At 45.1% G+C, this 26017-nt stretch overlaps 1 protein-coding gene across 3 annotated transcripts in view; it reads right to left on the bottom strand.

Annotated features, from left to right (window-relative positions):
* POMGNT2 (protein O-linked mannose N-acetylglucosaminyltransferase 2 (beta 1,4-)) overlaps positions 1 to 25669 on the bottom strand; it is a 38221-nt gene extending 12552 nt beyond the window's left edge. The window contains exon 1 of one of the 3 annotated variants that reach the window (XM_053409889.1): positions 25649 to 25669. The gene's annotated coding sequence lies outside the window, so the exon portion shown is untranslated. Of the gene's footprint in view, positions 1 to 1509; positions 1847 to 1915; positions 2182 to 25648 lie in introns of those variants that run through there. The other 2 variants (XM_053409886.1, XM_053409887.1) reach the window with 2 other exon arrangements.
* Between the last annotated feature and the right edge of the window lie 348 nt (positions 25670 to 26017).

The raw sequence follows: 26017 nt of genomic DNA, 5'->3' as shown, positions 1-26017 counted from the left end.
TTGTGGGTTAAACCACAGAGCCAAGGACTTGCCGATCAGAAGGTTGGCGGTTCGAATCCCCGCCACGGGGTGAGCTCCCGTTGCTCGGTCCCTGCTCCTGCCAACCTAGAAGTTCAAAAGCACGTCAAAGTGCAAGTAGATAAATAGGTACCGCTCCGGCGGGAAGGTAAACGGCGTTTCCGTGTGCTGCTCTGGTTTGCCAGAAGCGGCTTCGTCATGCTGGCCACATGACCCGGAAGCTGCACGCCGGCTCCCTCGGCCAATAAAGAGAGATGAGCGCCACAACCCCAGAGTCGGTCACGACTGGACCTAATGGTCAAGGGTCCCTTTACCTTTACCTTAAACACCGCAATATACTGATATATCACAATGTCTGAAATAAGGATGGAGCTATGTAGAAGCCTTGGCTGGCTTCACAGTCGCCCCTCCCCCCATTGTGCTTTTTTGCGTAACGCACACACATCGTGATTTGCAATATAATGCCAGGTCAAAAATTATGAAACCAACATCGTGGTATGGACTTCAAATCAGTTTTGGACGGTATATCTACTCATGTAAAAACACACTGATTCCCGGACCATCTGCGGGCTGGATTTAGAAGGCGATGGGGCCGGATCCAGCCCCCGGGCCTTAGTTTGCCTACTCATGTACTACAATATAGGTAGTTTTTAAGACCCTATTCCCCCAACCCTGAAAGGACAGAAGGTTACACTCAAGTGAATTTTCAGATCCAACGTAGGGAAGGAACCCCGCGGGGGATAAGAGATCTACACTAATATTCCTTCCCCGGTTCAGAAGCAGCACTGGGTTGCTGACATTTCCTAAATGTCATAAAGCACCATCCATCTATTGTTGACAGCATTAAGATAAATTCAGCAGGGTAAATAAGTTTTGATGGATATAATAACGGAATACTGAATGGTTTGGTTCATGTAAAATAGGCAGGGATATATGGCATGCCAAATGAACCATGAAAAGAGAAGAAGGGAAGTCATTGATATTTTAGGGATGTTTAAATGAGCTTTCAAAATTGTGAAACAGAAAATTGTATACAAATTATAAAAAATTAAAGATTAAATAAAATCTATCTACCTACCTACCCAGTGCTTTTTTTCTTAAAAAGTGTTTAGGGGGTACTCTCATTTTCCTACTCATATTGAAATATGAGGCCAAACTTAGATTCACAAAATGTTTAGGGGTATGTGTACCCCTGCGTGCCCCCAGGAAAAAGCACTCTTATCTTTCTATCTATCTATCCAGTGCTTTCCCACCTTAAAAATGTTTAGGGGTACCCTCATTTTCACTCAAGAAAATTACCATTTTATAGTTCAAATTGGGAAAATTAAATACAGTAAATGGACAAAAGTACAGAGATTCACAAAATGATTAGGGGGTATGTGTACCCCTTCGTCCCCCCAGAAAAGCACTGTCTGTCTATCAATCTATCTATCCATCCATCTATCACGGAGAAAGAAAGCCCTTATCATTCACCAGCCATCTAAAACTTACCCCGATCCCGCACTTGGCCTGATCAATTGGGCATATCTCCGCTTCCTGTGCGTAAAACCGCGTTCTCTTTAAGAGCCTGCGCCGGAGCATCTCTAGCACCAAAATCTCACGCACACGAACACACACAAGCACGCCAAATAAATGAATAAATCGGAATATTCTGCCCTCGAATCAGGATCTTGCAGTCAGACCGCCATCGAAACGACGGAGGGTCGAAGGAGCGGGGGAGGATTTCTCTGCGCGTTCTATGGAACGTCCAGAGATGATCAGCGTTCCATTCTGGAACTCCGGCGCGCAGGTTTTGGGCACTGATCATGCAAACCATCCATTTGCAGCCTCTGCCACCCCCCCACCACCCCAAAAAATGCCCTGCAGCCCCCTCTACCGGCCAGGTGCCAAACCTCACCCCCTGCCGACGCTGCTTTTCCTTCCTAGGACACTGCAGCAGTTCTTGCGGCGGCGGCGGCTCCTCCTCCTCTCTCTCCCGATTCGGGAGCACGATGCCGGCTGAGCAATCCGCCTTGGCACCGAATTAGCCCCCCCGCCCCCCGGCGCCGAGCAGGAGCGACGGGACGGTTCGCGCGAAGGAGGGAGGAGCGGGAACTTGGGAAGGGGAGAGAAAGAAGGAGGGAGGGAGGGACGGAGGGACGGAAGGCAGGGAGGAGAGCAGGATCCTCTAGCCCCGCCCCTTTCGGTGATGGACAGGCCGTTCCTCCCTTGACCATCGGGGGAGGTGACCTGGGGAGGCGGGTCGGGGGCTGCCCTTTTTTCCCCTTTAATGGTGGGAAGCGGGGGTGGGGTGGAGAGAGGTATTTCTGCCGCAGGCAGGACGGGAGGGAGGAAGCTGGGAAAAGGCTGGATCATTAAAGCCAGTCGGCTTTCTTCTAAGGAAGGGAGTGCGGGGGGAGGGGGAGAGATCTGTTTGCAAGAAGGAATCCTGTCGAGCGCGTGCAGAAGGCAGAGAGTGGGTCAAACATTGCATGGGGTCCACACGTCTCTTTCTTCCCGGAGTAATGCATGACGCGAGCGGACTTGAGCCATTGCGCCTGGTTTCAGTCGCAGGTTCCTAATCTCAGGGTCGTGGATTCGAGTTCCGAGTTGGGCAAAATAATAATAATAATAATTCCTTCACTGTTGGACTGGATGACCCTTGGGGTCCCTTCCAACTCTACAATTCTAGGATTTTATGAAACCCCCACTGTTATGGGAAAATCTAGGTGTGAGGCTGCTCAGTCACCCAGCTGGTCGGGCTCTGCCCGCGGGTCCCTGCGGAATAAAGGAAGGAGTCCAGCCATCAACCGGAGCAAACAGCTGTAGACCAAAGTTTATTGCGCAACAGGTTCAGAGAGGAATTTTGAACCCCGCGGATGGGGTGACAAAGACTTTTAAAACTTTCCCACCATATCCCAGAATACAGCTCGTACAGCATCATTGCTACATCACTGACATGTCACAAAAGGGGAGTGGTAGACAGGGGTTACACTAGTTTAACCTTGGCAATCTTGCAGTCTGCAGTCCGCTGGCAGTAGGAGTACAATATGGGCACGTCTTTAAGTTAACATCTTACATTAAAAACCTGACAGTACCAAACTATTGAAGGCTTTTCACCAAAGCCAGACTAAACGTCTTTCTTTCTGCAGTGTTGGAGGGCAGGTTGAGAGGAGTTCCCTACCAGGACAGACTTCGCTCGTGTGCTCAAGACATCGATTCCATAAAACATATTTTGTTGCACTGTGCCAGGGCTGAAGTGATACTACCCTTGCTGGTACCTTTCCGGAGGAAAATCAGAGGCTCACTATGTCAGGTTCCTATTGGAAGACTGGACAAACGCTAGAACATTAGCAGTGGCAAAGTTTTTATCGGTGGTTGCAAGAACCAATGAGCCCTTTATTCTGAACAAAATGCTTGTTTAACCTGGAGGTAGGCTGTATGAATTGTGTATTGCTTTGTAACAATTTGTTGGGTCTCTGGACCATAATAAAGATTGATTGATTGATTGATTGACCTTGGCAAACATTTCCAGACGAGTCCTTGGTACAAGATTAGCATAAGCAGACATATCAGGGCAAGACTCAGGTATAAGATTAGCATAGGCAAACACCTCTGAAGTCCCACCACCCAAAGTACAATAGAACTTCCTTTGCATGTCTGGACCCCTTGGCAAGTCTGGTGGTGGGATTAGGCTTTCCTTGGCCAACAATCAGCTCAGCAATTGTCACCTCTGGGAACTTCCTGGAGTCCTTTTTCAAGGGGGAAATAGCTTTGGAATGGAGGAAACTGGCAAAGGAGTTAATTTTATATTGTTTTTAAAGCTAGGTAACTTCCCTGTTCGAAAGCACCCCCGGGTGCAAGTAGATAAATAGGGACCGCTTACCAGCGGGAAGGTAAACGGCGTTCCGTGTGCTGTGCTGGCTCACCAGATGCAGCTTGTCACACTGGCCACGTGACCCGGAAGTGTCTCCAGACAGCGCTGGCTCCCGGCCTATAGAGTGAGATGGGCGCACAACCCTAGAGTCTGTCAAGACTGGCCCGTACGGGCAGGGGTACCTTTACCTTTACCTTTAACTTCCCTGAGCTGTCAAGTTGAAAGGATACACTCAGGCATAATATTTTTGGAACAGGCTTCCGGAATGGATTAAGTTTGAGAACCAAGGTACCACAGTATATATAAAGAAAGATGACCAAAGTTTGCCCCTGGTCACGCCAGGGAGGTTCTCTCCCTTGGTTTGCGTCTGACCTGACTGTGTGCTGGGAACAGGCCCCATTCGGACCACCCCCAAATCCCTCTGTCCTGACGTTCATATTTCACCTGGTGAATCTTGTGGGTCAACGTCAGCCTCATAGCAAGGAGGAATTTTGCACATCATCAATAAATCAAAGAAATCTCCGCCTGCTGCCCTATAACGGTATAAGAATAACAACCAGAGGGGGCTTGCATCGTAGTCTCATATTAGCTGGTGTTTGTCTGCATAATGAGATCGTCCCAAGGTGATACGATTGTTAAGCATCCTTCCAGCAAATTAATGTCAGGCTTTAACTGCTGAAGTCTTTGGCCCTGATCAGTTGATGCGCATCTGGGGAAAACTAAGTTTTTAATAGCTGTGCATTCCTCCTCTCCCACCCGACTGCACATCACAGGTGCTTTGATAGAATATATTCATGTCAGGATCTAGGCTGCTAATACAGAATAAGGCTGGAAGCCCCCAAGTGAAATTGCCCTCCTGCATTGACAAGCTATTGCTGGGTGGATTTTTGGGGAAAGTCTGATAATTAGCAAAGCCCGTTACAGTGGTACCTCGGGTTACAGACGCTTCAGGTTACAGACTCCGCTAACCCAGAAATAGTGCCTCGGGCTAAGAACTTTGCTTCAGGATGAGAACAGAAATCGTGCGGTGGCAGCGGGAGGCCCCATTGGCTAATGTGGTACCTCAGGTTAAGAACAGTTTCAGGTTAAGAAGGGACCTCCAGAACGAATTAAGTTCTTAACCCGAGGTACCACTGTATTCTAATCATTTCCCGGGGGGGGGGGTGGCGATGTCTGTATGTTAGCACGTTGCATCAAAACCCCACCGTCTTCCGTGTTAGTCTTTGAAGTGCAACAAGACATTTTCTCTCCCCCTCCTGCAATTTTTCTAAGAAATGATCAAACAGCTCTAGGTTTCATCAGACAATCACTTTTAATGATTTCTCATGAGCAATAAACTGACAGCAGTCCTTCACTGTTACATAACCCTAGAGAAATAGAGGGGGGTATATCCGTGTTCCTGATGTTGGGAAAGGCACAAGGAGAAGGGGACGACAGAGGACGAGATGGTTGGACAGTGTTCTTGAAGCTACCAGCAAGAGTTTGACCAAACTGCGGGAGGCAGTGGAAGACAGGAGTGCCTGGCGTGCTCTGGTCCATGGGGTCACAAAGAGTCGGACACGAGTAAACGACTAAACAACAACAACAACAATTAGTTCAACTGTTTGCAGTGGTCTCCCAAACACACTATTATTTCCCCCCATTCTTTATTAAAACTTTGATCTCCCTGGTTTCTGATTTTCCCGGTCATTTTCCCCGTCTCTGCAAACTCCATCAGTTTGGCCTACCATTCTTCTCTTTAGGGTCTTTGTCGTCCTTCCATCTCTGGGCTAGAAGCATCCTTGTGGCTGTCGTTGAGCTCCAGTATTCAATGGGACACTTAGATGGTGTGCAGAGTCAGCCATCCCTATTGTGGGCTAATTTCAGGGCCGTCTAAAGGGGCAGCTGAGGCATAGGCCCAAGGAGAAGCTGGAGGAATTCGGGTACAGCATTTACCTCGAGCTCATTTTGCCAAAGGGACAGATGGCAGTAGTCGCACAAAAATCCAAACAAAGCCACATAACCATCATCACTTGAGCACTTCCAGATCTGGGAGCAATGACAATGAATAATCTCCTCTTGTTGACATTAATTCCCCCTTAGCCAGACCAGAGATGATGGATTTGAATATGCACACAATGCTAATGTGGCCTCGTTGTCAGGATTATTCCCCATCTCCTCCTTACAGCACAGTCTGTAATTGACACAAGTGCTGCTGATAATTTATGTAGCGACCAGATTTTCACACTTTCCTGATTCCGCACAGTTGCTCATGTTTCAAAAGCCACTCTAGCAAGCTAGCTACTCTGCTTAGCTCATCTGTTACTATCTAGCGCAGGATTATGAGCATCTTAGGAGCAGTCTGTTAGTCTCTTCAGTGCCTTCCTAGATGATTGACATTAGCAATAACCTTTTCCTTTTCTTTTTTTTTGCCCTTTGTTACGAAAAAACAATTGATTAAATAAAATTTAATGCAGTCTCCTGAGAAAAAGAATGAATAAACATAGCATTGAAATCATTGCATCGTTTTGCATGATCTTAGGACATGAACGGTCAATGTAAGGCTCTCCGCAGACGTGTTTGCAAAATTGGTGGGAGAAATTTGCTACCTACATACATCCCTTGCATATAAAAAAAAAACAGGTTTCATCAAAGGTGTCTCTCCTTATAACACCTTCTGCGAGTCTTCAAAGCCCAGTTAAAGGTAAAGGGACCCCTGACCATTAGGTCCAGTCGTGACCGACTCTGGGGTCGCGGCGCTCATCTCGCTTTATTGGCTGAGGGAGCCGGCATACAGCTTCCGGGTCATGTGGCCAGCATGACTAAGCCACTTCTGGTGAATCAGAGCAGCACACAGAAACGCCGTTTACCTTCCCGCCGGAGCGGTACCTATTTATCTACTTGCACTTTGGCGTGCTTTCGAACTGCTAGGTTGGCAGGAGCAGGGATTGAGCAATGGGAGCTCACCCCGTCGCGGGGATTCGAACCGCCGACCTTCTGATCAGCAAGTCCTAGGCTCTGTGGTTTAACCCACAGCGCCACCTGCATCCCGAAAGCCCAATTAGTTGCTCTGAAATAGCCACGTCCCAGATATTGTTGAACCATGTCTCAAGGGGTAGATCAGCCTGGGATTTCCAAAATCCTTATTGTTTTGTGTTACAGAATTATCCTTTTCTTTTCTTTCTTTTTTAAAGGTGGCATTACATCAGTATACATCTCTATCTGCTCAGGACATGGGTAGACAAACTGAGGCCCAGGGGCCAGATCCAGCCCAATCGCCTTTTCAATCCGGCCGCGGACGGTCCGGGAATCAGCATTTTTTTCCTGAGTAGAATGTGTGCTTTTATTTAAAATGCATCTCTGGGTTATTTGTGGGGCATAGCAATTTGTTCATTTCCTCCCCTCCAAAATATAGTCCAGCCCCCCACAAGGTCTGAGGGACAGTGGACTGGCCCCCTTCTGAAAAGTTTGCTGACCCCTGGCTCAGGAGATATATACTGTGATCTTTGTGATCTTTTCTGTGAACCGCCCTGAGACCTCTGGGTATAGGGTGGGATTAAAATAAAATAAAATAAAATAAAAACATAAAATAAAATAGTGGAACTATCTTCTGAGCAGGCATGCATAGGCTCACACTATAAATGTATTATTTTGGGCAAGAACAAGACCCCACCCTTAGGCTACACGCCCACCCTACATTGGAAGCACATTTAAAGTGCCCAAACCCACAACAAGAATCATGAGAAGTGTAGTTTACCCTCTGCACACATCTACAATTCCCAGCACCTTTACAAAACTACAATTCCCAGGAATCTTGGACAAGTGTGTATGTTTGGAGTCTCCTTTCCAGGTCCTTTCAGCTTCTGCCCAATATTATTCCAGTGACCAATAACCTACAAATAAAAGCATTAAGAGTTTTATTAATACAGTACCTTGGATCCCGAACACCTTGCGAGTCGAATGTTTTGGCTCCCAAACGCCACAAACCCGGAAGCGACTGTTCTGGTTTGCAAGCGTTCTTTGGAACCCGAACGTCCGATGCGGCTTCTGCAGGAGCTTCCTGCAGCCAATCAGAAGCCACACCTTGGTTTCCAAACATTTTGGAAGTCGAACAGACTTCTGGAATGGATTCCATTCGACTTCCAATGTACATAAAAAGGTGCTCAAATTAAAAAGAAAAGGTATTGTCTCCCTTGGTTTCCATGCAAGAGCTGTACTGCTTAGCATTTTTTTATTCCTTAACCGTGTTTTTCTTTTAAAAAAAAATAGGAAGACATACCTATGATATTGTCATAATGAGGAAGGCAGACGGCGTGAAACATGCAGTCTTTAAGGTACCAGCTGAGACTCTTTTTATTTTTCCTTGCATATATCCATAGCACCCCACTGTGCATCTTTTTTTAATAAAAGAAATGGTTGTATCAAGAGAAAACCTGCAGATTGGGACAGGAGTTAGTGCATACATATGGAAATCCACTAGGAAAACAAGAATTTCTCTCTGATTTTTACATGCGCAATAAATTAGCCACTTTAAAAGGGCATACCTCAAGCAGAATCCAACAAAATCTGTACTTCCCTAGACATATGGATCTATGAAGAGAAGATCTATCTTTTCCCTGCTAATTTCTTCCAGATGCAAGTATGAAAAGGAGCATTCAAAGCAGATCAGCTCTGAAGAGGAGCTACCATATATATCAGGGATGTACAACAGGTCGACTGCGATTGACAGATCGGCCCCCAGTTCTTATAAGTCGATTGTGGGCTCATTTTTGCCCACGGGGTGGGGGAGAATTCGGCCCCTCCCCCCCTCTTTCTTTTATCCGCGCACGATTTCAAGAATGGAAGACGGAGTTTCCGCTGGTGGGATGACTTATTGTTTATCGTTTTTTTGTCGTAGCCCCTCCCCCCAAAGCAGCATAAGTATTTCCTGTTCCTCTCGAAGAAAAGCTCCACAATTTTGACTTCGCTCCCTAAAAAAGCTCAACAGCTTGGGTAGATCACTGCCAGTTTTTTATTCTGTGAGTAAATCGCAGCCTCTTGGGAGTTGGACGTCCCTGATATATATAATCCCCACCTACTTTGTTTGGCTTTCTTATAAAAGGTAAAGGTAAAGGGACCCCTGACCATTAGGTCCAGTCGTGGCCGACTCTGGGGTTGCGGCGCTCATCTCGCTTTACTGGCCGAGGGAGCTGGCGTACATGTGGCCAGCATGACTAAGCCACTTCTGGCGAATCAGAGCAGCGCATGGAAACGCCGTTTACCTTCCCGCCGGAGTGGTACCTATTTATCTACTTGCACTTTGACGTGCTTTCGAACTGCTAGGTTGGCAGGAGCAGGGACCGAGCAACAGGAGCTCACCCTGTTGCAGGGATTCAAACTGCCGACCTTCTGATCAGCAAGTCCTAGGCTCTGTGGTTTAACCCACAGCGCCACCCGCATCCCCAGCTTTCTTATAACTGATCGATTAAAAACTCCTTGCAGCTGGAGATCCTATGTGGAATCATATCCCATTGACGACACAAGGGCTGAAGCATTGAGCTTTGTGCCAAAATTAAAAAGGCTGTCTCCTCAGTGGATATAAAAGGTAAAGGTAAAGGAACCTTGGACAGTTAAGTCCAGTGAAAGGCGACTATGGGGGTTGTGGCGCTCATCTCGCTTTCAGGCTGAGGGAGCCGGCGTTTGTCCTCAGACAGCTTTCTGGGTCATGTGGGCAGCATGACTAAACCGCTTCTGGCACAACAGAACACCGTGACGGAAACCAGAAGGCATGGAAACGCTGTTTCTCTTCCAGCCGCAATGGTACCTATTTATCTACTTGCACTGGCGTGCTTTCTAACTGCTAGGTTGGCAGAAGCTGGGACAGAGCAACGGGAGCTCACCCCGCCGCGGGGATTCGAACTGCTGACCTTCCGATCAGCAAGCCCAAGAGACTCAGTGGTTTAGACCACAGCGCCACCCGCGTCCAAACTCATTGGATATATGAATTGTGAGCTGGTGGGGCACTTTCCACAATGAGAGTTACCCCAGTGTTGCATTGCCTTACCTCTGGTTTGCACCCAGTGTTCTTCGGACTGAGTTGTAAAAGATGTACGATGTTAAAAAGGAAAAGGAGAAAGGATATTACAGTGAAACAATTTACTGGTCAGCTCATTGACAGTGGACCAGCCAGATTCCCCCACAAAGCTCATAGCAGAGTATAATGAAGACCTCTGCCCCCATTATTGTCTCCAGCCTTTAGCAAACCGTTGTTCCCTGAACAGTGAAGCTTCATGGTTACTTGGTGTGGTTAATCCATCGCTTTGTACATTTCCACATGCACCGTTACAGATGGGCAAATGCGTCTACCTCAGATTTTCTCAGTTATTTATTTTGCCACTCTTAAGTTCAGTTTGCTACATTTCCACATCAGTTTGTGATTTAGTCTTTTTAAATACTCGTGAAAATCCGTAAGTGTTTTTGCACAATTTTCTCCTAACATGTACACGTTATTGTGCAATTTCCCCAAATAGAATGCATTTCTGTATATGTCCTTTTATATGCTCATTTCACTCCAGCATATTCCCTTTTTTCCTGCACTTTAAAAATGCAGGCGTTCACTGCAAAATTTGGAGAAGTGTGAATTTCAAAGGGCGTCTATGTTTCGGTTCCTGTAGCATTTTGGAAAGTGCAAATTGAGGAATTTCACTTTTAAATGTGAGGTGAATTTCTCCTCTCCCCCCATCCTTCATCTGCCCCTGTCTACACAACTGAGATTAGGGATAGATTGCAGGGGTCAGCAAACTTTTTCAGTAGGGGGCCGGTTCATTGTCCCTCAGACCTTGTGGGGCGCCAGACTATATTTTTTTTGGGGGGGGGGGAATGAACGAATTCCTATGCCCCACAAATAACCCAGAGTTGCATTTTAAATAAAAGGACACATTCTACTCATGTAAAAACATGTTGATTCCCGGACTGTCTGAGGGCCAGATTTAGAAGGCAATTGGGTCGGATCTGGCCCCCGGGCCTTAGTTTGCCTATCCATGGGATAGAGGCTTTCAGAGCAGAGGTCACTGATGCCTTGTGCTTGAGACATTAGCACAAGTTATTTCAGAAATTAAGAAACATCTACAGAACTTTAAAACAATTTTTCCCAATACACATATTTTTGTATGTAAACAAAACATTTTAGGCTCTTTCCAATACAAATTTTGCTAAGCCATTATACTCAGAGCTCCACAAGGTCACTGTGCAATGAGACTCATCACAGCTTTTCTTGTTCCCTGCATCTGTAACCATGGCAACGCTGGAGATGCCATTTACTTGGAATCAGGAATGGGGGGGGGGGGGAATCAGCACAACGCCTGGGTGGGGGTGTCACGTATCGGATATCTTGGGAAACATTTTTAATTACTGTGCTCACTTAATTACGGCTGCCGGTTTTCTCTGGCGATTTGCTTTTCTGTAATTGGAGTGGCTCGTTGGACATTGAAATAAATCAGTTACTTCTTTAGCCACGTTTATTCCTAATGGCAGAAATTAAACTCGTTTGAGGATTCATGTGTCCCTTTCAGCACCATTTGCTCTGCAATCATATCCAGAAAGTAAAACCGCTAAAGGTTTTTTCCCCCCTGACTGTGTCCCTGGAGTGGCTCCACATAACGGACCAGCCTCAGTCCCTGTTCCCTTCACCTCAAAGCTGCTTTGCAAAATCCATGTGAAAAGTCAATTTTGTTGCTGTTTACTCATGTCCGACTCTTTGTGACCTCATGGACCAGAGCACGCCAGGCACTCCTGTCTTCCACTACCTCCCACAGTTTGGTCAAACTCAAGCTGGTAGCTTCGAGAACACTATCCAACCATCTCGTCCTCTGTCGTCCCCTTCTCCTTGTGCCCTCCATCTTTCCCAACATCAGGGTCTTTTCCAGGGAGTCTTCTCTTCTCATGAGTATTGGAGCCTCAGCTTCAGGATCTGTCCTTCCAGTGAGCACTCAGGGCTGATTTCCTTCAGAATGGATACGTTTGATCTTCTTGTATCCTCACCAGGGAGAGAGAGGAGATGTTAACCAGTAAGGAAGAGGAGGCATCAGAGCTGGAGTCAGAAGAGCAGAAGACAGTCTTGTCACCACGAACCAGGTACTGCCTTTGTAGATAGGATCAGATGCACCCATCACAGTGGAACATGTGTGTGAGTGCACAGCAGACTCATGGGGCAAAAGAGTCCCATGGGTGAGCCTCCTCCACCTCATCTTTAAAGGCTTGGTGGGAAGGGGTATGTCAACTTGTTGGGACAGCTTCCTAGCTTCCATTCAGTTATGGATGGAACCTTGACATGTGGACTTTGTGCTTCCTGTCGAGTACCTTCCGTCATAGAGCTTCAGTATGCTGATGGCAACGTAGTGTGTGCAAGCTCGGAGGATGACCTCCAAGCCATCCTAAATAGCTTCGCAGAAGCTTACGAAAAGCTTGGCCTATCGCTCAACATCCCAAAAACCAAAGTGCTGCACCAACAAGCACAAAACAACCCCTCTGCAGCACCACAAATCCAACTCAATGGTGTAATGTTGGAAAGTGTCTATCACTTTTCCTACCTGGGCACTTATCTTTCTACATTGACGCCAAAATCCAGCATCGCCTGAGCTCTGCCAGTGCAGCTTTCTCCCAATTGAAGTGCAGAGTATTTGAGGATCGGGACATTTGCAGGGAAACCAAAATGCTTGTTTACAAAGCTCTTGTAATACCAACCTTACTGTATGCTTGTGAAATGTGGACCGCTTATGAACACCACCTCCAACTCCTCGAAAGATTCCATCAACGGTGTCTCCGAAAAAATTTACACATCACTTGGGAAGACAGGCGAACTAATGCCAGTGTACTGGAAGAAGCAAAGATCACCAGTGTTGAAGCAAAGATTTTTCAACATCAACTTCGTTGTGCGGATGCCTGATGATCGTCTTCCAAAGCAACTATTCTATTCCGAACTTAAAAATGGAAAGCATAATGCCAGTGATCAACAAAAGAGGTTCAAAGATTCTCTCAAGGCAAATCTTAAAAAATGTAGTATAAACACCAACAACTGGGAAATACCGTCCCCACTGTGGAAGGACGCGTGGAACCAGAATTGGCCTCCACAGTCACTTACGGACTCACTATTAAGACCATGTTCATGGAAGACAATCTTACTTGGCTACAAGTGATCTCCAAAGAAGAAAATAAGAAGTTATTACCTCCAATAAAGATCTCTTCCTGACTTGCAAGCAAGAGTCTCTGGGATGGGAACGTTTTGGGATGGGAACCTAACACCCATAGGGGGTCTGCATTCCAGTGGGGCTAGGGTCAGTTCCAAAAGGTATGGGGCCTTTGCAAAAGGGGTGCAGATCCAACAGAATATGGACTCAAATAGGGGTTGATTGGTTTCTAAATAGGGTCCAGGATAAATTGAATTATTTTTCCAGTTTTGGGACGGGGTGGTTTCTTTGCCTAGGACTAGTTTCATTTCTCAAGGGAAGGGAAGGAAAAGTGGAACACACACACACACACACAGAGAGAGAGAGAGAGAGAGAAGAGTATCTTCAGTTTTGTTCTGCCTGGCAGCCAAACACACAGAAGATGAGGTGGTCGAATGATAATAGCTATAAGCCCATTTCCTTTAAATGGCCAGGAGATGTAAGCAAGGAGAGAGGAAGTCATTAGCTATTAGTACGAGTCACCCTTGTGGTGATGCAAAATGTGAAGTCAGAGGCCAGGAGTAAGGAACAAGTGATTTGCAGTAGTGACAGAGTCAATGAAAGGGAAATGGATAGTTCCTGGTGTTATTAGCTGTGTGCATTGACTGCATGGGGAGGAAGAAGTAAAAAAAAAAAAAAACCCAGAGTCCTTTCTGTTGGGGATAATTCAGACTGAAATTCCCAGGTGTCAAAAAAGGTTATTTACCGTATTTTTCGCTCTATAAGACGCACCAGACCACAAGACGCACCTAGTTTTTGGAGGAGGAAAACAGGAAAAAAATATTCTGAATCTCAGAAGCCAGAACAGCAAGAGGGATCGATGCGCAGTGAAAGCAGCAATCCCTCTTGCTGTTCCGGCTTCTGGGATAGCTGGGCAGCCGGCATTCGCTCCATAAGACGCACACACATTTCCCCTTACTTTTTAGGAGGGAAAAACTGAGTCTTATAGAGCAAAAAATACGGTATGTATGCCACTACTGCAGCCCATGTTTTGTTAGCCCCAAAATTGGAAAACAAGCGAGGTCCCAACCAAAGAAGAGTGGTAACTTAAACTGATGGAATATATGCAGCCAGCAGACTTAACATATAGAATAAGAGAACAAGAAGAACATACGTTTAGAGAAGATTAGAAAACGTTTATTGAATATATGGGAAATAATTGTGTACAGCTGAAAACACTTCTGGATCATTTTTTAAACTGGTTTTAATGTATGGTTTTATGCTTTCATTGCTGTAAGCAGCATATTATTTATCTATCTTCTGATCTAGTGGTATAAAAATATATTTGCAAGTAAATTTCCACTGGAATGCTGATGAATTGCCCTGATGCAGAAATGTGGAGAACCAAACTTGCAACTGGAAGAGTGAGCAACGGAGAGAAACCAAAAGTGGCAGATTCATCCATCTCTAGCTGACAGTATTGATGCTAGAAGTGAAATCAAGAGAGTATCCTTGACTCATGAAAGCTCAGGGTCAAACATTGAGTTAACTATGGTTTGTTTTTGTTTTTTTAAGCATGCTTAAGTTGGCTGCGTTTATTTTGAAGGAAAAGCAGCTAAAGGGAGCTGCAAACTGGATTTGTCTTCATCGCTGGGATGCTATTCTCCTGAATGTCCACATCACTCCTGTTTGCCCTCTGAAGATGCTCTAAACTGCAACCAGAGTAATAATAATAATAATAATAATAATAATAATAATAATAATAATAATAATATCTATACTCTGCCTATCTGGGCAGCTCCCAAGAGAATACCAAAAACATGATAAAACATTAAAAACTTCCCTAAACAGGGCTGCCTTCAGATGTCTTCTGAAAGTCAGATAGTTGTTTATTTCCTTGATATCTGATGGGAGGGCGTTTCACAGGGTAGGCGCCACCACCAAGAAGGCCCTCTGCCTGGTTCCCTGCAACCTCACTTCTCGCACCACCAGAAGGCCCTCAGAGCTGGACCTCAGTGTCTGGGCTGAATGATGGGGGTAGAGACACTCCTTCAGGTATACTGCGCCGTTTAGGGCTTTAAAGGTCAGCACCAACACTTTGAATTGTGCTCGGAAACATACTGGGAGCCAATGTAGGTCTTTCAGGACCAGTGTTATGTGGTCTTGGCAGCCACTCCCAGTCACCAGTCTAGCTGTCGCATTCTGGATTAGTTGCAGTTTCTGGGTCACCTTCAAAGGTAGCCCCATGTAGAGCGCATTGCAGTAGTCCAAGTGGGAGACAACCAGGGCATGCACCACTCTGGCGAGACAGTCCGCAGGCAGGTAGGGTCTCAGCCAGCGTACCAGATGGAGCTGGTAGACAGCTGCCCTGGACACAGAAGTGAAGGTGGGAGGGAGAAGAGGGCGCTATCTGGCCAGAAACTGGGATAGGGCCTGATCCCGACAGGGCCATAATCCAGTCCAGGAGCCCAGGCCACCCTGCATAGTGAAACCATTTTCTGTGTTTAGTGTAATGTGTAGCTTGGCCTTGAGTCTGTCTAACTGGCTGAGGCAGAAAACCAGGACTAGGGGGCTGGTTGTGTGAGAGGTAAACTGCAAAGAATTCTGGGAACTGTAGTTTGTTAAGGGTGCAGAGAATAGCTCAGTGAAGGGAATAGGAGGTTCTACATTATGGGGTGCTGTAGGGGTCAATCTTATCTCTGGTGCTATTTAATATCTACCTGAAGCCATTGGGAGTGGCAGGGCTTTTTTCAGCCAGAACTGTTCCGAAATAAACATTATATAAATGTTATATATGTTTAGGGAAGTTTTTAAGTTTGATGTTTTATCATGTTTTTAATATTCTGTTGGGAACCGCTCAGGTTTCCCCAGCCAGATGGGTAGGGTATAAATTATTATTATTATTATTATTATTATTATTATTATTATTATTATTAAACAAGGGAGACGTTCATGGTAAGTTCCAGCACCTCTTTTTTCCTAGAAAAACGACACTGCGCTCCATAATGTTGCAAAAGAGACTGGTTGACTTGGCAGCTATATCAACTGAACATGCGCTTGACCCAAAAGAATGGGTAACAGCATTTGTCTGAAGTTTAAGCAACTTAAATTTGTGCAAAAACATTTCCTTTTGCGTTTGAGAACGATAATCAAATATTGTTGCCTTAGAATGGTTTGCTTTCTGGGCTGAGATCAGATCAATGTCTATTAAAATCCTTGTGGATGAAAGAGTGAAAAAAACATTACCGTATTTTTCGCTCTATAAGATGCACCAGACCACAAGACGCACCTAGTTTTTGGAGGAGGAAAACAAGAAAAAAAATATTCTGAATCTCAGAAGCCAGGACAGCAAGAGGGATCGCTACGCAGTGAAAGCAGCAATCCCTCTTGCTGTTCTGGCTTCTGGGATAGCTGCGCAGCCTGCATTCGCTCCATAAGACGCACACACATTCCCCCTTACTGTTTAGGAGGGGAAAAGTGAGTCTTATAGAGCAAAAAAACGGTACTCATCAAACGGCTTTGAAGGCCTCATTATAAATTTGGAAATAGTCACCTGAACAGTTCCACTCAGATTCTGACAGAGGGCAGTATTTAGTTTATTTTCACCACACACACAAAAATATTCCCGAGCTCTTTAGCTTAATAGTGCTATTTAGGAACAGAGCGAGAGAGCGAGAGTAACTGAAGCAAAGTTGTTAATCAGGATCAGCCCTTATGAATGTGAGTCATTAATTAAATCGTTATCCACCACTGCCAAAATGTCTTAGGTATTCAAAGGAACAGAGAGCTGCCTTTCCTATTTGTTCATTTTTTAATAAATAAAAAAATAACCACACACGCAAAAAAGAATCAGGAGGTAATTTTGAGGAAAGCTTTGCTTGTACAAAGAACCCATTACTCAGCTGTAAAAAATTCATTTCTATTAAATGGCAACCTCTAAAGAGCTTGACCCGGTTACAATTTAGTCAATGAGGTCTGGCCTTAAAAGTGCATGGAATAAAACCAAAGCCTCCATTCTGCTAGGCAGGCTTACACTGAGGAAGCATAAACAGGAGCTGGGCCCTGGTCTGACGTGGTGGTGGGAACATTTGCCAGGGCGATTTTGTCCTTCCTGTTAGTCCAAGAAATGGTCCACAGTTGCTATTCCAAGTCCTCCTCTGCGCTATGCACCCAAAGTTCCCCATCCCTGAATTTAAAGGAAGGAAGGAAGGAAGGAAGTTCCGCATCCCTGAATTTAAAGGAAGGAAGGAAGGAAGGAAGGAAGTTCCCCACCCCTGAATTTAAATGAAGGAAAGAAGGAAGGAAGTTCCCCATCCCTGAATTTAATCAAAGGAAGGGAAGAAGGGAGGGAGGGAGGGAAGGAAGGAAGGAAGGAAGGAAGGTAGGTCCACTCTTGGTCAGGCTCTCCTAAGAGTAGATCTGCACTGGAAAACATAACGCAATGTTTTCACACCAAACAAGGGTTAAATGACCTGTTCTTGGGTGAGCTGCACTGCCCATCCCAGCCTGGGGAATAAATAGCTAAGAATGCTTAAAAGCTGTTGTTTTTATACCGATCTTGTTTGGTCAGCTGTTGATCTGCAGTCTGAAATTGACGTTAGAACCAAATCCTTTATTCCCCAGCTGTGAGATGTCACCGAGTGGGGATGAGGTCGCTGCTTGGGGTGGGGTGAGAGGAGGGGCAGAGAGCTCTTTGCATCATCCGGAAAGTGATATGCCCCCTGGCCATTTCGGAAACATAACTGATGGCCTCCGGAGATTACTTGATCCAACATTACATAATCAGAGCAATGGAAAAATTGATGCACCATAAAGATCTGAAGGGACAAAGCCAGGAATAAAAGCTTCGGGTGGGGGTGGCGTGGAAACACTGTGTGTGTAAGGAAAGTGGCAAGGGATGCTAAGAGGAATCTCAATCTCTCATTAAGCATCAAGCTAGACCATTAGCATGGGCCCAAACTGCATCCGATTTGTCATCATTGATCATGTTTGCATGATGTCTTCCTATATTTCAGCGGTCGGAGTGGATATTTTTTAAACACATACACACACACACACACACACACACACACACACAACAGATGGCTGTTCAATATCTAAGCTCCAGTAAAAGTCAATGGGAAAATCGATGTGCATATGACGGACAGTCGCACTTCCTAGGAAAGGAACCTCTCTCTGATTTCCCATCGTACTGAAAATCCCGATAGGATTCAGCCTCGCCAGGAAAAGTGACGGAACGGTGAAAGGGGCCGTGTGCGTGGTGATAAGCAAAATATCTCCTCTTCTTTTTCACTCAGGCCCCAAAGCACGAGGGAGCCCACTCTGATCCGAAAACTTGCCATTTGGCCTTCATCTCATTGTTTTCAGTAGGGACTCTACTTCCAAGTCAGTGCATATAGGACCATCAGCTTAGTCCCTTAATAAAGACTAGACTATTCTGCCAGAATTACATGAAGATGATGTACAGATGGTACACAACACCAGTGCAGTTAGGGAAAATGTACAAAACTAGTTCAAATATATGGTGGAAGGGTAAGGAAAAGGAGGGGACATTTTATCATATGTGGTGGGATTGTAAGGTAATTTAAAAAATTTGGGAAATGATATACAATGAATTGAAGAAATTGTTCCATTTAACATTTGTTAAAAAACCTGAAGCATATTTATTAGGGATTGTAGGGAAAGATCTGCCAAAAAAGCTGAAAAACATCTTCATGTCTGCGACAACGGCCGCGAGAGTTTTAATAGCACAAGGATGGAAGACTAAAGAAACCCCAACTAAAGAATCATGGCCAGAAAAATTGATGGACTATGCAGAACCGGCAAAACTGACATACAAGCTACGGGACAAGGATAACTGTGACTTTAAAGATGAATGGGAACCCTTTACAAAGTATTTGAAGACGCAACAAAGCCAACTGGACTCCTTGGCTGGCTTTGAATAAACATTCACAAACTTTTTATTGATAATAATCAGCTAAATAGTTTGAGGATCTATACAACTGTGTAACATGCAGAAAACAGTATTTTTAGAGAAACCAAAGACTGGAACTGAGGGAAGTCGGGGGGTGGGGTGGGGTTCTGTGGGGAAGGGAGGGGGAGGGAGGAAAAATGGGGGGGATAAGGATGATATGTTTCTGGATAATATGTTTTGTTTCAATTTTGAATAAAAGTTATTTTAAAAAAAGACTATTCTGCCAAGTTCTTAGGTAGATAATTTCACCCCGTTTTCTGAACGGCTTCGGTTTTAATCCAAAGCTTTTCACTCTTGAGAGCTTTGCCGCTTGACTTTTACCTGCTCAGTGGTGCAATTCTGTGCATGACTATCCAAAAGTGAATTCCATTGAGTTCAATGGGTGCTTCTTCACGCAGTTAAACTATGGAACTCACTCCCCCAGGAGGCCACGATGGTCAACAACTTGGATGGCTGTAAAAGAGGATGAGACAAATTCACGAAGAAGAGCGCTTTCAATGGCTACTAGCCAGGAGAACAGAATTTTGGACATGATGTGGGGTGTTTTTTTTTGTTAAATCGTTTTTATTAATTTTCCAATAAAAAACATCCAATTATCATATCAAATCAGAATCCAATAAAAATAAAAAAATAAAATAAAAAAGATCAAATTATCTTCTGAATTATAATTATTAATTTTTGGGACTTCCCATAGTCTGGATGAAATATACTCAGAGTCGAGAGTGGATTTCATGCTCTTTATTCAGCTCATAGTGGTGAGGAGGAATGAAAGTCCCCTCAAAGTATCTGCTTTATATACATTATTTACAGAATGGGCTGCACGTGATTGGCTAATTCCGGAATTCTCCTGTAGGCCAATCAGGTTGTGGATTCACTTCTATCTGGAGCTGGATTGGGTGGCTCCTGCCGACCAATCATACTGCTGCATTGTTCTAGGACCAATCAGACTGCTGCATTCTGAATCCTATTGTTCTAGGACCAATCAGACTGCTGCATTTTGGATCCTATTGTTCTAGGACCAATCAGACTGCTGCAGTTTGGATACTATTCAACTCAGTACATAACACTGGACCTTGAAGCATATCTCCAAATCTCAATCCTGCCTCTCGTCGTTGTTTCCATATTTCCACAACTCGATTTTAACGCTCTGAACTTCTTTGTCTCTGGCTCTGCGATTCTCAATCATGTCAGAAATCGTATATCCTTTCGTCCGTCGAATACAGCTTTGTTTGTGTATATATACTTTTCCAAGTGTCTTTTTCCTAGCGCAGCTTCATCTGGTTCCATTGCAATCCGAGCTGTTATCCAACTCTGAATTCTGGACATGATGGGTTAATGGCTTGGTCCGGCAGGCTTTTCTTATGTTCTGTTATGTGGTCGGTGTTTGAGACTACAATCCTATACCTGCTTACCTGAAAGCAAGTCCCACTGAACGTAATGAGGCTTACCACTGGGAAGGCATGCATGGGAAGACACTTTTTAATTTGCTGTTTTTTAAGGATTGGAGACCACCTTGAATATTCCTTGAATGAAAAAGAAATCTATAAACGTTTGCATTTGTCCTTATTGCAACATCTCAATTTGTTCTCTAGTCTGCTTGAATGGACTACGTAGTAGCAGACAGTATAATAGCATGTAAAAGGTAAAGGGACCCCTGACCATTAGGTCCAGTCGTGACCGACTCTGGGGTTGTAGCGCTCATCTCACTTTATGGGCCGAGGGAGCTGGCATACAGCTTCCAGGTCATGTGGCCAGCATGACTAAGCTGCTTCTGGCCAACCAGAGCAGCGCACGGAAACGCCGTTTACCTTCCCGCCAGAGTGGTACCTATTTATCTACTTGCACTTTGACGTGCTTTCGAACTGCTAGGTTGGCAGGAGCTGGGACTGAGCAATGGGAGCTCACCCCATCGTGGGGATTCGAACCGCCGACTTTCTGATCAGCAAGTCCTAGGTTTTGTGGTTTAACCCACAGCGCCACCCGCATCCCTAAAATAGCATGTAAAAGAGAGCAATTGCTTTTGAATTTTTTTGGGGGAGGTGTTAACGGTAAACGTTTGCTCAGCTAGTCATTGATAAGAACAATTTGCTCTTCCTCTCGCAGGTTAACTGGACGGAAGAATTCTGAAAATATTCCTACAAATCCTGACACGGCTGTGCCCCTTTAAGCATCTTAATGTATGGGGGGAGAGAGAGCAAAACTTCAGGCAGATTGAGAGAAATCTGACAGCATCACAGCAAATAGTACTCTCAGATTGATCACTGACATGAAGCTGGCATCTCTGACAGGCATTGATTATGTTTTTCCTATCATGCATTCAAAATACGTTGGAAGAGCCCTTTACCGTACAAAGTACGTCCTTCAGAGCAACAGGTTTTTAAGAAACCTGGACGAAGGTTCCTATCCAGCAAGACAGGGAAACTGAAGTCCCCCATATATTGTTGGACTACAACTTGCATCAGGACCACGTGGCAGCACGTCCAATGGTCAGTGTAATGCTAGCTGGAATCCAACCATATTTGGAGAGTCAGATATTTCACATCACTGCTGTCTGGTTTCTCTTCCTACTGCAAGGAAATAGCCACCTCAGAGATCTCAGAGAATTGTGTTTTGTGGATATTTCACAAACCAGTATTCAGATTGGTTTGGAGTTTTCATAGTATGCTGAGATCCACACACCATGATCATTTCACTCCTTGCAGCTGTTATAGGAAAATCTTCCAGGCTCACTTGGATTGCCAAACAAAGACACCAGCCAAGAATATAGGAGCAAAACAGCAGCCTGTAGGCCTTTATTGTTGCAACAAGGCTTCCAACCATCACATGGAAGAAGCAGGAAGAAGCCCAGAACATAGGATGGCTCCTGTTATGTACTGAGTTGAATAGGATCCAAAAGGCAGCAGTCTGATTGGTCCTAGAACAATAGGATTCAGAATGCAGCAGTCTGATTGGTCCTAGAACAATAGGATTCAGAATGCAGCAGTCTGTTTGGTCCTAGAACAATAGGGTTCAGAATGCAGCAGTCTGATTGGTCCACAGGAGCCACCCAATCCAGCTCCAGGTGGAAGTGAATCCACAACCTGATTGGCCTACGGGTGAATCCCAGAAATAGTCAATCACATGGGGCCCATTGTGTAAATAATGTATATAAAGCCGACATTCTGGGGGAACTTCCATTCCTCCTCACCACTATGAGCTGAATAAAGAGCATGAAATCCACTCTCGACTCCGAGTATATTTCAGCTCCCTTTTTTATAAGTTTCCCTTTTTACCCACAACACCCTTAGTGAAGCATCACACATACATCATATATACATCACAGCTGTGTCGTAATCTGGGAGGGGTCTCCTGGCAGAAACCTGAGCAATCAGGTTTGCCCCCATCCCTCCCTAGACCTCCCCCTCCTACCCATTAAGTAAAACAAAAGGTGAGTGTGTACATGTTCCTGTTCTCCCGGTCAAGTTAATCACACCCCTTTGTCTTGACCAAGATTTAATAATAATAATAATAACAATAATAATATTGAACAGATCAAAGATAGGGGTGGTCTGTCGTTGGGACCTCGCTCGTCCCAACCAAAGAAGAATGGCAACTTAAGTTAACAAAATATGCACAACTCACAGACTTAACATATAGAATAAGAGATCAAAGAAGAACATACGTTTAGAGAAGACTGGAAAACGTTTATTGAATATACAGGAAATACATGGCTGAAAACGCTGGCGGCATTCAGATAAATTCAGCAGTGTAAATAAGTTTTGATGGATGCAATAATGGAAAACTGAATGGTTTAGCTTTTGTAAAATATGCAGGGATTTATGATATATAAAATGAACCATGGAAAGAGAAGAAGGGAAGTCATTGATATCTGAAGGATGTAAAATGAGTATTTGAAATTGTAAAACAGAATATACGGTATATATGAATGAAAGAAAATAGGGGCAGTCTGGAAGTACCCTGAGTCACATTTGTCAAGAAATGAAGAGAAGATAAAGAGAAGCACTTTCAGTTCAACTTCATGGGTTGAACTAGTGGTGTGATCCCTGAAAGTTGAACACTGCCTCAGCTATTGTCAGTATCAAACACTCCCTCTCTCTCTCTCTCTCTCTCTCTCTCACACACACACACACACACACACACACACATTTCTTGAATTATTTTATAAAATCGATTAGCAATAAAAAGTGGATGAGGAAAGGTGTATTGGCGATACATCATGGGCACCAGCCTATTGATGTTCTCCACAGCCATCTTTGCTCTGATTCTAGCTGGAATTTTTTGTAGAACTGTTTCTTGCAAGTTCACGTTGGGACAGTAAAATATATGGAATGGAACCACAGCTCTTTTTGCCAGTCCTGTTGCTCTTCAAACATTACATCTCCATCTCCAATTCTTGCTGGAGTTTGTACTGTTCAGCCCCCCACCTTGGCCAACCAGTTGGTTAACCATTCAGGGTGAGCCATTGCAAAGGTTCGCCAAAAAACTAACACCAATAAAACCCTTTGTTTATGTTATCTGACCTCTGGGCCTGTCATGGGTGGTGTTCTCTGATAAATTGTGTGCATTGCATAAAAGGAATCTCTTTAAAGTTAGCAAATATTTTAATCCCCTGTTGCTAGCGTCCTCCTCTGTCCTTTCCTGACCTAGTGAATTCCAGTGTGAGAGCTGTCACATTCCAGGTTGACTCATTTTAATAACCTGCTCTTACGAGTGCTTGGCGAAGACAAATAGCAGAGATGTTGTGTCACAGTGCAAATAAAAGCAGGACAAAACAACGAGTTTGTTCAGCGTGAAGCATCACATTCGGAGAAGTTGTTCATAGGTTAAATATTCAGTAGACGCAATAACCAAGACTCAGAGTGTTTTGTTCCTCCTTTTTTAAAAAAAGTATTCCTCCAAGATGACCTATCTGGTTATCAGAGGCCAGCATGATCCAATCTACCAATAAGTTTGGCATCAGCCACTGTCTTAACAGACCAGATTCCACTCACTTTAAGTCATAGCTAAAGACACAGGAAAAGACCCAAGCGATTTGGTCATATGCTACGATTCAAAAAGCGGGGAGGATGTTGCGACTGCAGGCATTGCGAAACATACTGGGCTGGGGAGAAGAGAGCTGAATTGTTGTAACAACCCACCCGGAGTTATTTGAAGGACCAGGTGCGCAGCCTGGGAGTCATTTTGGACTCACAGCTGTCCATGGAGGCACAGGTCAATTCTGTATCCAGGGCAGCTGTCTACCAACTCCAACTGGTACGCAGGCTGAGACCCTCCCTGCCCGCGGATTGTCTCCCCAGAGTGGTGCATGCTCTAGTTATCTCCCGCTTGGACTACTGCAATGTGCTCTATGTGGGGCTACCTTTGAAGGTGACCCGGAAACTACAACTAATCCAGAATGCGGCAGCTAGACTGGTGACTGGGGGCAGCCGCTGAGACCACATAACACCAGTCTTGAAAGACCTACATTGGCTCCCAGTATGTTTCCGAGCACCGAGTGTTGGTGTTGACCTTTAAAGCCCTAAACGGCCTCAGCCCAGAATACCCGAAGGAGTGTCTCCACCCCCATCGTTCTGCCCGGAGGCTGAGGTCCAGCGCCGAGGGCCTTCTGGCGGTTCCCTCATTGCGAGAAGCAAAGCTACAGGGAACCAGGCAGAGGGCCTTCTCGGTAGTGGCGCCCGCCCTGTGGAACGCCCTCCCATCAGATGTCAAAGAGATAAACAACTACCTGATATTCAGAAGACATCTTAAGGCAGCCCTGTTCAGGGAAGTTTTTAATGTGTATTTTTGGTCTCTGTGGAAGCCGCCCAGAGTGGCTGGGGAAACCCAGCCAGATGGGCGGGGTACAAATAATAAATTATTATTATTATTATTGCTTCTTTCCATCTACAGCAGGTAAAGTTCCTGCAGCCAATCGGAAGCCGCGGAAACCGTGTTGGACGTTCGGCTTGCAAAAATAGTTCGCAAATCGGAACAGTCACTTTCAGATTTGCGGCGTTCGGGAGCCAAAACGTTTGAGAACTAAGCTGTTCAAAAACCTAGGTACGACTGTATTTCCACCAGAGAAATGTTGGAGGGGGAGTCTCTGTTTTCATCAGAGAAATGTTGGAGGGTGTGGAATCTGATGTCCCTATTTTCATCAGAGGCATGTTGGAGGGGATGTAAATTAAAGAAACAGCGAGAAAGGAAGGCAGGCAGTCTACATAAACAGCAAGAGGGGTGGAATAATGGTTATTACCAATGATTTTTATTTTTTTAATGACTATGTGGGCCTTTTTCTAATTATTAAGATGGTGCACTTGGCACACGACGCCGAAGGGATTGACTTGGTAATCATCTATAAAGTGCTCGAGTAGCCTGAGCGGACTCCCATGCAGTCATTTTCTCCCTGGACAGAGGGAGAAATAAACTCTCCCTGTATTTATTAGTATTATGAGCTGTCAGGTTAGGAAGATTTATTCCAGAGTTACTGCAAGGCATGGCTTTATCGTCTTGCTGCCTCGACCAGAACAGCACTACAGGTGAAAACATCGAGCCCAGCTAGGCCTCCTTTTGGGTCCATGAAGCATTTTTTAATTCTAAGTACAGTGGATAGCTGTCAACTTACAGATTTGAAAATAAGGGACCAGCAGCCTTGAAAATAAGGGACCAGCAGCCAAAATAAGGGACCTGCAGCCTCACCTGTTCCAGGCACTCCAGTCTTCCTGTCCTCCTGCAGTCTGGTCAAACTCATGCTGGTTGCTTCAAGAACACTGTCCAACCAACCTTGTAACCAGAGGTTCAACTGAATAGAATCCGAATCACATGCACCACAAGGCCTATGTAGCCTCAACTTAAGATGGCTCCCCGGCCTGGCTTTGCACTGCAAAGTTTGCAGCAGCACATGCAACAAAATGGCATCCAGCATTCAAAAACCCCCTCAGCTTGCATTAACTAGCCACACACAAGGCATGCAAGCTCCACCCCCAGTCATTCTTAGACTTCTTATTGGGTGAGCAACACAGCCAAGCAACACAGTTGGAGCCTCCCTCCTCCCTGGCCGGCAGGGAG

Source organism: Podarcis raffonei, chromosome 12, assembly GCF_027172205.1.
Source record: "Podarcis raffonei isolate rPodRaf1 chromosome 12, rPodRaf1.pri, whole genome shotgun sequence".
NCBI lineage: Eukaryota > Metazoa > Chordata > Lepidosauria > Squamata > Lacertidae > Podarcis > Podarcis raffonei.
Note: the sequence above shows the minus strand (reverse complement) of the source record. Positions and strands in the feature narration are given on the sequence as shown.